At 46.7% G+C, this 13,519-nt stretch overlaps 1 long non-coding RNA gene across 1 annotated transcript in view; it reads right to left on the reverse strand.

Annotated features, from left to right (window-relative positions):
- Positions 1-2,764: 2,764 nt before the first annotated feature.
- Positions 2,765-13,519, reverse strand: part of LOC149871620 (uncharacterized) — a 173,650-nt gene continuing 162,895 nt past the window's right edge. Inside the window, exon 3 of the long non-coding RNA XR_016440544.1 lies at positions 2,765-3,138. This is a non-coding gene — a long non-coding RNA (uncharacterized LOC149871620). The remainder of the gene's footprint in view (positions 3,139-13,519) is intronic.

The following is a 13,519-nucleotide window of genomic DNA, read 5'->3' on the forward strand; positions in this document are numbered from 1 at the left end:
AGTGACAACGGGGAAAGAAATGGCTGCTCAGAACAGGGAAAGCAGCCCCTCCCGCTGCCAGCATCTGCCTGGAGCTGATGCTGGACTGCGCCGTGGGACAGCCCAGAGGCAGTGGTGATGTGATAGGGACGCAAGACAGCCCAGTGCTGGCTCCAGGCAGCTACACCTGGAAGCACTGGCAGTGGGATAAGGAGGGGCTTTTCCCCTCATGTTAAGCAGCCATTTCTCCCCTGCTGCTGCTGCTGAGCCTGATTGGGGGAGCCTGGAGCTGGTGCTGGGCATGCAGGGTCAGGGCTGTGTGTGCTGGTCCCTGCCTGTACCATGTGGCTGGGGCCAGTGGCAGCAGCACAGAAGCTGCTGCAGCTGGGCTGCTGAGAAAGGCAGTCCTGATGTGGAGCAGTCCCAGCTCCTCTGCGTGCCCAGGGAGTGGTGCCTCAGCTCAGCAGGACTGAGGGACCCTCTGGGGGCTAGACAAAGCCCCTCCACAGTCCAGACCTGCCCAGCCTGCCACATCTGGCTGTGCCCACAGTGGCAGGCCGCTGGAGCAGTGAGGGAGAAACAACAGTGAGGGGGCAGAAGCCCCTTCCTGGTGAGGGAGGGGGTGCGCTGTGGGGTTAGGAAAGCATCTGCAGTGGCAATGCTGGGTGGGGGGGACCCTCCAGGCCCTGGTGCTCCCACATGCAGCCTGCTGCAGCTCTGCCTGGCCTGCAGTGGGGCCTCCCTGCCAGGAAGGGGCTTGCACTGCTAGACATTATGACAGGTTGCTGCTTCCACCAAGGGTCCTGTCCCCTCTTGCTGCAGTGGCTCAGTTGGGGCACAGAAAGCCTGTAGGGCCCCTTGGGGGGAGGGGGCAGGGACGGAGTTATTCCCCTTCCCTCTGTCATCCCGGGGATGAAACAGCAGGGGCCTATTTCACCACAGGAAGCAAACACAGCAGTGACGAGGGGAGGGCAGACCTGGCTGCTAGTGCGGGTAGAGGGGAAAACTAACTGCCCTCCCTGGCCCCTCTGCCTCAGGGGCCATAGTGCCCACTGCTGCAGCAGGAGTGGGGAGCAACCGGCAGACCCGGCTTGGGTATCTGCCGATGGGACAGGGAGGGAGGAATTAAACCCCTCCCTGGTTAGTGCAGCTCAGATCAGCCATGCTCCCCCGCAACATAGCTTCCCTGCAGCTGAGGGTACACTCTAGCACCTCTGGCTTCTAGCCTGGGCAACTGTAGGCATGGGCCCACATGTCTGTTTTGTTACAAACCAGTTCGCTCTCTGCAGCTTACATTAACCTGCAAAGGTTGAATCAATTAAGGCTCCAGCTTTTTGAATGTCTGTCCATAGCCCAGAAATTCAGCATACATAGACCACTTTCAAAATTCCTATAACGGTTTAAGATAAACGTGGATGGATCTAGTTTAAGGCTTACTGATATAGTTTAAATCGGTTTATTGAATTTCTGTCCCAGATCCCACCAGATTAAAGTTAACTCACAGTACCCCAGCATCCCAGCATGCTTTGTACCTCCACTACAAATCCCTCCTTGCAGGGTGGGTGGGCTAGCCTTGGCCCAAACAGTCTGCTCCAGTCCAACAGGGAAGCATGCTCTAGAGCCCTCCCCTTCCCACCTCCCACTCCACCTGATTTCTGGCATGAGCCACTGCAGGCATGTGGCTGCATTTCCAGAATCAAAAGTGAATGTCTGTTCACTTGCTTATCAGTTCAGTTTATGCAGCTTAGACTAACCTGTGAAGATTGAATCAATTCAGCCTCTGGCTTTTTGACTATCCTACTTAGCCATGGAGTTCTAATTTCTTCTCCAAAACCTAGTTTTCTCCCTGTTGTCTCCTACACCTTTCCCAGCAACAGAAGTGCTCAAATACAACAGCAATAGGAGCATGTTATACATGGATAAATTAAATGAGTAGCTGGATTTAAATCCAGGTGAGTTTCCAGTCCAAAATAGTAGGGATATCTTCACGTGTGCTATTTTGAGGAAAAAAATAACATGAACTCAAAATTCTGGCAATATCTGAACTAGAGCCAGAAAATTAGTCCCTCTTAAATTTACCAACAAAACCACAGGTTTCTCTCTGAGAATTAAAATTTAAAAACAAAATATATGGCTGAAAACCATAGCAATTTAAGTTAGTAGTTTGTCTTTGGGCCAATGTCAAATTCATACTCAGCTTTCAAACACTGTTTTCACTTGTTTCTGATAAGGGTTTATTTCTAGGTTTGTTTCAATATACTGTGTAATAATGAATTTCTGAGATTAACTGTCAGAGGGAATGCTTTGAAAACCTTTATCTTTTCTTGTTAATTGATCTATACATGAATCCTGAGCATTCTGCTTCACTCACCAAACAGTGCAAGACACAGAAGTGGCATAATGTATCCAATATATTACTTTTTCCCTACACTCAATAATATATAATCACAGCAACAGATTCAACAAGAACCATTCTCTAAACAGTTTCTTGGTGATACTAGCAGAACTAGAAACAGCAGTTTCTTTGTGTTATACTGAAATACTCTTCTCCAATGAAGGGGCAAGGGGTCATTGATTGCATAGTCTTTGCTCCATTGCACACCCTTTGCTATTGTTCTGTTCTCTCTGAGAATAATAGACTGAATGTGCCACACTGTCTTGTAACTGAATTTCCTTTTTTATTATTGCAAAAATTAAAACTTTTAATAGATGCAAAGCACTTTTTCAATTGGATGAGTGCATATAATAAATTGGATGACAATTCTATTAAATTCTGCCCCAAAAGTATATAATTTACATTCAGTACATCTCAAAAAACAATCATCTCTGTTACAATCTCATAATCCTTATAAATGGATTTGCATGGTACAGCAAGATTTACAATGTAATGGATTACTATTTCATAATCCTGGAGCATGGAGAAGAAACCTCAAATATTTAACAATTTTTTACTGCATTGAAAGCTTTTTCTAAAACCAAGCACATAAAATCATGGAGGCTGCTAGGAAGGAGCTAAAGTACATGGTATCAAAAGCATTGCATCGTTTTGTTGTGTAGTCTTTGTTTCATCTTGATTTCCAAGCATGCGTATATTCCTGCTTTTTACTAGCTCCACCTTCTTGTCACTTGGAATTACTGCACTGTTCACCGTAGCTCCTGCTATGATTGAAACAAGCAAAGATTAATGCTTTAGTAGAAATAATGCAAGAGGCAATCTAGATATTTTCAAGCAAGCCATTTAATAAGTGTAACTTCCCTTAATGAATAAAATAGTGGTAAGTCTTTTTTTTTAAAGAAACAAAAAAAAGAAAAGAGGGAGAAAATTAGATTAAAAAGACTTTAGTAACCTTTTTCTATTTACTCTTAAACAAGCACAAAGGCCTAAATGTAGTACAGCTCTGGGTGTGTTTGTGTGTCTGTGTGCACGTGTGCATGGATGTACTTGTGTAGACATACACACACATACACAACTGCATGTCTAACTAAAGTGCTGCAGTTAAACTTTTTAATTGTAAAAGAATTTAACTGCTCTTGTTTTATAAAAAAAAAAAATCCTCCCTTCCCAAACCAAAACAAACCATCTTAAATAAGGCCTGTAAATAAGCTCTTTGCATTCTTTCTTTCTTTAAGTACTAAGGCTACACATTTGCAATCCTGACAAAAGAATTTTCAACTTTGAAAGCAAAATATATCTGAGCCTTTGGTTTTAGTCCCTATTCCTTACCATTACTGATCTCCTTATCTGCCTCCTTTAACAATTTCCAAAAAATACAAATCATACAAGCCAACAAATCATACAAGCCAACAACCTCTGTACATCTTGAATCAAGACTGTAAACTTTCAGGGTCTGGGACTGTCCTTTATTACATCTTTACTGTTTTAGTATAATCAAATACTGACATATTTGACAGCAATACATTAATAGAATGATGACAGGAGCTGTGAATATAGATGCAACTCAGTGCAAAATCTTTAAAATATACCTGTTTTGGAAAAGTTTATCTATACAAATTAGAACTAATGAAGTTTTACAGCACTGAAATAGGAATTCAGAGTTGAGAATTGGTGAAAATAATTAACGACATGAGTTTTTCACTGTAATTCATTCCTATGTTGATCCCTTTCTAATTTTTAAACACTTCCTTGAATTGTAGACACCCCAAGTAGACATAGGCCATGGATCACCTTGCTCTTTAGCCACTTTATAAGGGGTATGGAAACTGCTGCTCTGGAGTGCATATCGGCTCTTGCAGTCTAACTCAGGGACTGGAAATCTTTTTGGAGTGGCAGGCCAAATTAAAAAAACTATCCAAAGGTAGGTTGCTTCCTCCAGCGTGACCCCACTGTTTCCCCTTTCTACACAGCTGAATTGCCACTAATTCCTGGAACACAGACTTGACACTGGTGTCCTAGCTTTGATAGTCAGACAAAATCACTTACAGAGTTGATACTAATCCATGGGCAGTATGCTGCCAACCCTTGATCTGTCACATCTGCATTATCCTCTAATGATACGAGTTAGCTAAACTGCCCTAAATTTGTCAAGGAATGAAGCAAAGTTGATGTTGGAGTAGTTTTGGGCTACTCATATTACCACAGTCATGTAGCTATAACACAGCTGCACCATCACAGCTTGGTATCACTTGAAAATTGTTAAATCTATTATGCCAAATAGGTAATATAGCATTCCTTCAAGATTATCCTGTTTATACATCCAATGATTCCATCTGTTCTTATGACCAGGATGCTGTGCTAAGAGCTCATTTTTGACTGATTAAACAACATTACCTTCAGATCTTTGTTAAAGTCAATGCTTCCCAAGATAGACCCCACCATAAAGTAAGCATAGTCTGCATTTATTAAGCCTACATGTGTGAGTTTACATATCTGGCTATATGGAAATATTTACATTTTGTTAGTACTTGGTTTACCAAGCTCCTTACAGCCATTTCCCATATTTACCACTCAGCCAGTCTTTTGTGTCATCTGAAGATTTAATCAAGCTCAGCACAAGACAAAGACGTCAGAACTACTTTCACGTGCGGAGAAGCAAGTAATTTTGGTGCTTGCCTTCTTCAAAACAATCTGGTAGTTAAATCACTTGTATAGCAAGTTAGAGACATTGGTTCATTTCTCTTACCTGAGAAAGTTCAAACCCACTTCTCTCAGCTTCTAGGAAAGTATGCTAAGAACCAGGCTATCATCTAGGTTATACCTAATATTAAACAAAAATATTCAGAGACTTTGAAATGTAACTCATCTTAAGCATCAGTTCCAAAATGATTACTATTTACCAAAGCAGATTCAGGCAAAATAGGGCATGTCTATACCTGTGCATTTAATGCACATTAGCCCAATGTAAGGCACATTAAAGATGAATATCTACATGTGCACACCCTTAATGCCCCTTAAAAATGGCAAATTTAGATTAATCGTGCCTAAATTTGATACCTGCATAAAGCAAGTATCAAATTTAGGTGAACAAAGGGACTTTAGTGCTGGGTCTGCCCAGCCACCTGGGAATGGCCAGAGCCCAGCCTCAGGGCTCCTGGCTGTCCGCCTCTCCTCCTTCAGAGCTGAGCTGTTCCCTAGCAGTCCCTAGCTGCAGGCTATAAAAGCCTCCAGCCATTTTGTGCTTTGGGGCACACAGCTCAGGGAGCCTGAATGAGCCAGTGCTGTTTGCAGGAGCCCACCACACCCCATTTGCCCACCTGGACAGGACCCAGGAAGCCTTTGCCTGTCCTGTCCCTTAGCTGCTCATTGGCCACAGGCGAATGTTGCAAAGGGCTGCAGCCTGCTGCATCCCTTGTCCAGCCCTGAGATTCCGCCCCAAAGGCTGCTGGCCCTGCTGTCTATGGCAGCCAGGCCAGCACCCTGTTGCTCCTCACCCCCAGCTCTGTCTCTTTACAGGCACTATGGTGAAGCACTTCTGTGGCACAGCTTACATGCCCCATGCCCCTGTCCAGGGTGCTGCTTGCAGCTGTCCAGGGCCAGCATCGCAGGGACAGCCGTGCGGGGGCCCAGACAGCTGCCATGGGGAGCATATTCAGTAGGGCTGTATGAAACTTTAAGTGCTGATTTGATTCAGAGGAGATTCAGCCTATTTCAGCAGCTGAATCTCCAAATCTGAAGTGAATCAGGAGACCAATAAAAAAGTCCAAATCAATTTGAAGCTCTCTGAATCAATTCGAAAAAGATTTGGAGAGCTTTGGAAAGATTCACAGATTCAAGCAGTCCCCACTCACCACTGCAAGAAGCTGGACCTGGACTCCATGCCGGTAAGTAGGGGATGGGGTGGGGGGGCTGGAGGAGGAGGGAGGGGACCATGGGTGATACCCAGCCAGGCCCCATTCCCTGACTACCCCCCCAGACCCACTGAGAGCCTCCCGACCCCTGCCCACTCTCCCAGCCCCATCAATGGCTGCCCTACCCAGCCCCAGCATCCTGGCTCTTTCAAAAAAAAAAAAAGCCCTGCACCCACCAGATGCTGCAGCAGCCATCAGGGATTCTGGGGGCTTGTGGCAGAGCCCACCATGCAGTGTGGGGCAGCAGGGAAGCCCCCCCCCCCCACCTGGAAGCAGCCAGTGAGTGTGGGGCTTTAAAAAAAAAAGTGCTGGGACTCTAGGGCTGAGCGGTGCAGCTATTGACAGGGCTGGGAGAGTGGGTGTGGGGTGGGGTCTGTTTGATTCAGAGATTCAGACGATTTGGCTGTTACCAGATTTGCCCATCACTTTGGGGTGCGCTCATTTATTAGGGATACTTTTCTAGGGTCTTTGTAATTCTATCAATGTGGTGCTTGTATTACTTTTGTTTCTATACGGAGCTGTATATCTCCCTTCTGCAAGTCCTCACCCCCCAGTGGAGCTATCTTGCAGGACTCAGTTTCACTGGGGCTGGGTTCCTCCAGTCACCAAATCAGTCATACACACAAACACACACAGATTAATGTGACATGCCTGACCCAGCTGGTTGATCAGAATGGACAGGCTGACACCCTCATATGCCAGGAATCAGTTCATTAAGGTAAAAATAAAATGCAGTCAGACACAAGCACACAGATCAACAGGATACCTCTGAATCCACCTGGGTGTCTAGCTGACACCCTCATGGGCCAGCATTCAGTTTATTAGGGCACATCTGAGCCAAACTAGGTCAATCGGCTTGTACAAGCTGATCCCCTTATGTGTTTCAAACTCAGCATGTTCCAATATTTTGCCCTAACCGTTCTGGTAGTGTTAGTCTCTTGATGAGCAGACCCCAGTGTATTTCTTGGCTTCACAGGGATCTTTGACTTAGGTAAAAGAAGCGTTGCTACAGAGCAAGTGGGGAAGGAGAAGTAGAGAAGGAAAAATATACCCAGTTACTACCAGTTTGGCTATAAAAGTTATTTATTGCTGAGTATATGACATGTATAATGGTACTAATAATAATAGAAATGCAAAGGAAAACAAAAAAAAAATTACAATACTACCCTAGTTTTACTAAGTATTTGGGGAAACTTAGCTCAAACTTAACTAATACAGTTCAGGTTCAGAAATCTATGCCTAGAGAGAAGAAGAGAAAGAGAGCGAGAGCTGGGATCTCAACAGTCCAAGGCACTCAGGGTCCAATGCTGATAGGTAAAGTTCTTAGCACAATCCTTGAAGGGAGATGATCTGTTTTGTCCAGATTCTTGAGAACAACAGCGGATGGTGTCAGAGAAATTCCTCTCTTGAAGCACACTGTTTGCTGCTTTTACAGCTTTTTTTATACCCTCAGTTTAGCTTCTTCAAAGCATTCTTTTAATTGTATAAATAATTGTCTTTTCCATTGAAAAGGGGTTATCTGGTTTGTAACATCTCAAGAAATGGATTAATAACCAGGAAAAACATAAGGTTAAGGAGTAACCAGACACTTAGAAGCCAGATTGAAATTCTTATGGATAGCAGATATATTGGATGGGATACCTTATTGTTTCTTCTCAGATGACTTAGATGTGCTTGCAGCATCAGGGTTTTGTATTTTTACCTGTTGTGAATAAGCCTCAGCTTAGCATGACTTTTCCAGATCTTACTGTAGTCTGTTAACAGACTTAATGAGATTATTGGAGTGTTCATAAACTTTGTGGGGAGGACTTCCACCAGTCATCCTGGGAAACGTATGACAGCATTTGTGGTCAGAGCTCCAATGGGCTGGATGCTGTGATGAACCCTTAACCATTGTTCAAATGTTGCCATACCCACTCTGACTCAGTCTCTTGCCTCAGCATTCCCTAACCTGGCAACCAAGTTTTAGTCAATCAAGTTTACATAGGCCTCCCATAGTGGGACTGAGGAATGTGCGGCCCGAGATGCCTAGTAAACTTTTCTTCTGCTTAGTTCTGGTCAGATGAGGTATGTGTGTTGGGGGTGGGGAAACAGAAAAAGTCCTTTGTAAGTCCAGCAAGCTGGGTACCAGGGCTCCATCAGGAACACAGAGCTGACAGGTGACACGGCAGTGGCCAAATCTCTGAATCAGATTCAGCTGAATTGATTTGGGACAGTAATTCGAATCACTGAATCAAATCACTGTCCCTTGAATTGGCCGAATACAAATCCGAAGCAAATACTAGCTGCTTCGCACAAGCCTAATATTCAGCATGTCATCTACATTGAGTCCTGGCCCCACCCATGTGCCCACACCTGGGAGGAGGTGCATGACCATGTGGCACTCTGGGGAAGAGCTGATGTCCAAAGGCCATTTACGTGGGGTAGGTGCTCGAACACCCATATTTATGAGGCCATATCATATGGGATGCATGTGTAAGGTCACTTCTGGTCATCATGGCAGTGCCGCATGAAGGTAAGGGTATTATGGGCACAGTGGGTGGCCATGACCGACTTTAATCATTGGTCTGGTCATGCCCAAAAGACCATGCCCTTCATGCAGGAGCTGACCCATATATTGACACCTCAGGGGACTGGCTGCACCCCTGTAAGTGCTACCAGCAGAGGCAGTCTGCCCTCACCCAGATGTGTCAGTGGAGGAGGGGACCTCAGGCCTTCAGCATCCTGTCCTACCCACCTCCCCAGCTGCTGCATCCACTAGCAGCTCAGGTAGCCCTGCCCAGCAGCTGCCTCACCTTCAGCCCTGCTCCACACTTTGCCATGAGGAGTGGCTGGCCACACCACCACTGGATGCTAGCTCCTTCCTAGGGGTGGGGCCATGGCCGGGCATTGGCCTGCTGCACCCCTCAGGCCATGGATACTGGGTGCAGCCAGTTGCCATCATTGACAGGGAGCCCTGCACCAAACTGCTGGCCTTGCCACCCCTAGACATGTGTTAAGTTCAGCTCTGGGACTCGGGGAGGGACTCCCAGTCCTTGGCCCTACTCCTGCCCCCACTTGGCCCATCCACACACCCCTGGCCCAAGTTTCCCCACCCCCTCCCACAGCATGCAGAGGGGTGGGACACAGTTCAAAATTTTATTGAGCATCCCATGTCCCCACAGATGGGTGGGCACAGGCCTCTCACACACTGAGGAAGGTGTCAATACCGGTGGCAATGTCCTCCTCAGCAACAGGGGGCAGGGATGTGTAGTGCTGCCATAGGTAGCCATCCAAGCAGTTGTGGATCTTGCAGGGCAGTCTGGGCTTGCCTCTGTTCCATTGTAGCTCAGGAGCACAGGTATGCCCAGGGCACCAGCAGGTTCAGCTGCAGAAGGTCATAGTGGCTTGGGAAGCCCTCCCCTGCACAAACAGCTTATTGCATGCTACCCAGGGCACACGCAGCAGGGGCACACTTAGGGAATAGTGATGGTGGTGTGTGGGGTGGGGGTTGGCCCTGGGATGCCTCCCTGTAGAGGCACCAAGCGGGGAGGGTGAGGGCATGGCCAGCTGCTCACCCAGTTATGTAGGAGCCCCATGCACCCTGAGCCCGGGAACCGTGGATTGGGCAGCAGTATGGTAGAGCAGCTGACCTGCAGGGAAAGGGTGTGGAGTGGGGTCTGGAGCTGTGGCAGCAGGTGTTGCCAGCAGCCTGGCCTAGCCCACCCTGGGAAGGGTACAGAGGATGCAGGCTGTCTGTGACCAACACTCAGCAGTCCCTGGGACAAGTCCTGCCTGGAAAGTTTACCGTGGTCTCTGGGTACCCATGCATGGCCGACCTCCAATCTGAGCTGGGGCAGTGCATCGTATCTCTACAATGCTGCAAACTCATACAGAGACTCTTGCCTCTACAGCAGCATATGGATGCGGGGGAGAGACTGCAGGGCTCTGCAGGAGTGCTGCAGCAGGGTCACCACCACCCACCACTGGAGTCACCTTGATGTGCTGGCTGCACCTGTGGCAAACCAGGGATTGGACCCTCCTGCTCCAGTGGCTGCTGGCAGTGGTGGAGAACTGGGCAGCATGGGAGCAGGCACAGCAGCAGATGAAGGAGGTATGGAATCTGGCCTGGTGGGAGGAAGACATTGCCTGGGACACCACCTGGGAGGAGGCATGGGACCAGGAGCAGTGCACTGGACCCAGGTGGAGGCCCTAGAGTAGGGCTGCATGGAGCTACTCCAGCAGCAACTGGCCAACCAGGGCCAGCCAGTGGAGGCCACATCCAGGCTCCCCAAACCTGGACTCCAGCCCTGACACTGCAGGGCCCCTGGGTCCCACCTGTTGCCCCGCAGCAGTCTCCTACCTGGACTTTGGAGGAGGGCCTCCACTGTCTCCCACCTGCAGGAGCCCCTGGTGTTCACCACACTCTTCAAACCCATGGGAGAACTGTCCACTAGGCTCTTTTCCCTGGGTTCCTCCACCGTACATTCCCCACTCTGGGACTCAGAGAAAAATTGAGATTCTTCTACATAGTTTTAATTTTGGGAGGAGGTTTTTTATTGTTGGTGGGGAGGGTAGTGGAGGGGGTCTGTTGGTTGAGGGGGAGATTGTGAGGGGAATAAAGGTTTCCATAGCAAATGTGCATGTCCTGGAGTGGTGCTGGGGGGTGGGCAGGGGGTAGGGGGAGTGTGGGTAGCAGGGCAGGCAGGTGTCAGTGGGAATGATGGGGCACAATTCCATGTCCTGGCACCCCAGCTGGGACTGGAGCTGGTGCAGTAGGTCTTCAAAGGTGACCTGGGTCATCTAGAACATTTGATCCACCGGTCATCATTCCATACCTGCAGCACAATTCACTGCCATCAGTCCTGGCTGGAGCAATGGACCCAGAGGCAGTGGGCTGGTGGGTCAGGAGGGCGATGGTGGTCCCGGTTGGGGCATCCTGGAGCCCATGGTTGTAGTGGTTGGCAGCAGCAGCTGTGCAGTGGTGGGGGCCCCAGCAGGCCATGTACCAGTCATCCAGCAGGCGGCCAGAGTAGGTGGGGAAGTCAGGTGGTGCAAGGTGGCCAAGCAGTCAGAACAGTGATGGGTGAGCAGAACAGATGTTGCAGGCCTGAGGGGCAAGGGGCTCTGTACCTTGACGCTAGGACCAGGAGCTGGGGCATCCAGGGCTGGAAACTGCAGCTGTAGCAGAAGTAGAGCAGGCACATGCTGCCAGTGGCTCTGACACAGGAAGAGTCAGTCCAGATGTCACAGTGCAGAGGGTGTGCTTTCAGGATGGCTGCCAAGTGCTGGCAGCCATGTGTCCAGAGGCTGGAGCTTCCCCCAGCACTTCCCCCAGTATCCAGAGGGGCGCATGGCAGGACTGGAGCAATTTGGGACTAAAGTTAGCCCCAAGTTCCAGCACATGTAGACAAAATGCTTAACATTAAATTTAAGTATGCTTAAATTCACATGTAGACACACCCACGTTGCAATAAACATGCTAGGGAATAAACTTGTATTGGCAGTGACGTGTTTATGTTTTTCATCTTCTATGACAAACTACTGTAAGGAGAACAGGAGGCAAGAAGAATGCTTTGTAGAGAACTTGGCCATGCTGAAGTCAGCAGGAGTTTTTCCATCGATTACACCAGGTTTTTACACCATTTGAGTTTATATTAGGTGTTGTTTTTACTATGAAAAAGGTATGTTTCTAACTCAAGCTAATTAATTAATGATAAAATTTTAGTGACGGGGCAATTTGTATTATTTATATGAGTTACAGGTCACACTCAATGGATAAAAAGTATTTTCAAAAGACCTCAACACCTACAGCTGAGATCACTTTTTTCAAAACTACAAAATCATAACTGTTGGTGCTAAACACTTTGGAAAATGTGGACATGATCTGCATGCCACAGTGAAGGCTGTTTAAAAAATTTGACCCTAGTTGTAGATGGCAAGCACACTAAAATTGGGCCCCATGGAACCAATTCTGTCTCCTATAACTTTTATTGAAGGCAATGGACTTTTACCTATGTAAAGAGAACTATTCATGTAAAACAGACCTACTTTCTTGGAAGCAGTAGATAGCAACACTATAGCTGGATAATAAAGAATGCAGACATCAGAAATAAGAGCCATTCAGCCATATTTTCTGGTATTTTAGGCACCTAACATTGCAGATAGATGCCTGTAGAATTTTTGAAAGCACTTAATAACAATTTTGATATCTAAATATTTTTTTAAATTTGGCCCTTTATCTAACTCATCCATCTGCCAGTGCAGCATTGTCCCTTGGAGTTCATTTCCTAGTGCTTTTTTCATTTTGTGGAATTTTTCAAGCACTGGAACTTGCTAAGAATTTATTTCAGATGTTCTTTGCTCAGTTTCAACCCATTTCTTCTACTTAATACCTCTAAGGACTGCATAAATCATTCACTGGTAAATTTTGACCTTCAAATTTAGAAATTTTTGCAAACTAAAATTATGAGAAAACTACATAGCTAAATTATAAGGCTTAGACGAATCCAAGCTTTACAAGAGATGAAGTGCTATCCTTATTAACTCTGAAACCAGGTATTAAAATAAAATATGTACATTCACTGATTTTTGCTGCTTTTTGCAAGTGTAACCTCCATTAATTTAAAAAAATTTTGATTTAGAATTAGTACTAACAGGGTGCAATTCATTTGACACAAGAAACTCTGGAGCAGTTTGAGCCAGAGTAAACTACTCCCAGGTACAGCATCTATACATGTACTCAGGACAGCAGCAATTTAATCAGGGCTGGGACAGTTTACACCAGGGCCGCTTCTGCCCTACCCTGTTTCTGGCTCCAGGTGAGAGTCAGGTGACATAGGGGTTGACTGGGGTATGAGGGTGCTGAAAGTGCAGAGAAGGAGGTGGTAGGCAGGAGTCTGGCCTCCCGCTGGCTGGGCTGGCACAATTTACGTCCATGGTCAGCATCTACACATATGTTTAATCACAGTTAATCACTCTGCCATAACATAGTACTGTCCCTGGTGGCAGCGTTAATTAGTTTACTATGACCTATTAGCATTGCATGTGTAGATGGTGATGCTTTACTCTGCAGTTAATTAGTCTACTCTGCAGTGAAGCACACATGCAGATGTGGCCACAGAAGCCCAATTTTGTGCATTTGAAAGGGTAGTCTTGATTCAAAGCAGAAGGACTCATATCATTGGATGACGGTGCATCAAAAAAAATGTTTTCAGTTAAAAACTCTAATTAGGTTAATTTTTGTGAGCAAAGC

The sequence above is a fragment of the Crocodylus siamensis genome, chromosome 2 (assembly GCF_052110815.1).
Source record: "Crocodylus siamensis isolate JL-2025a chromosome 2, ASM5211081v1, whole genome shotgun sequence".
Taxonomy (NCBI): Eukaryota; Metazoa; Chordata; order Crocodylia; family Crocodylidae; genus Crocodylus; species Crocodylus siamensis.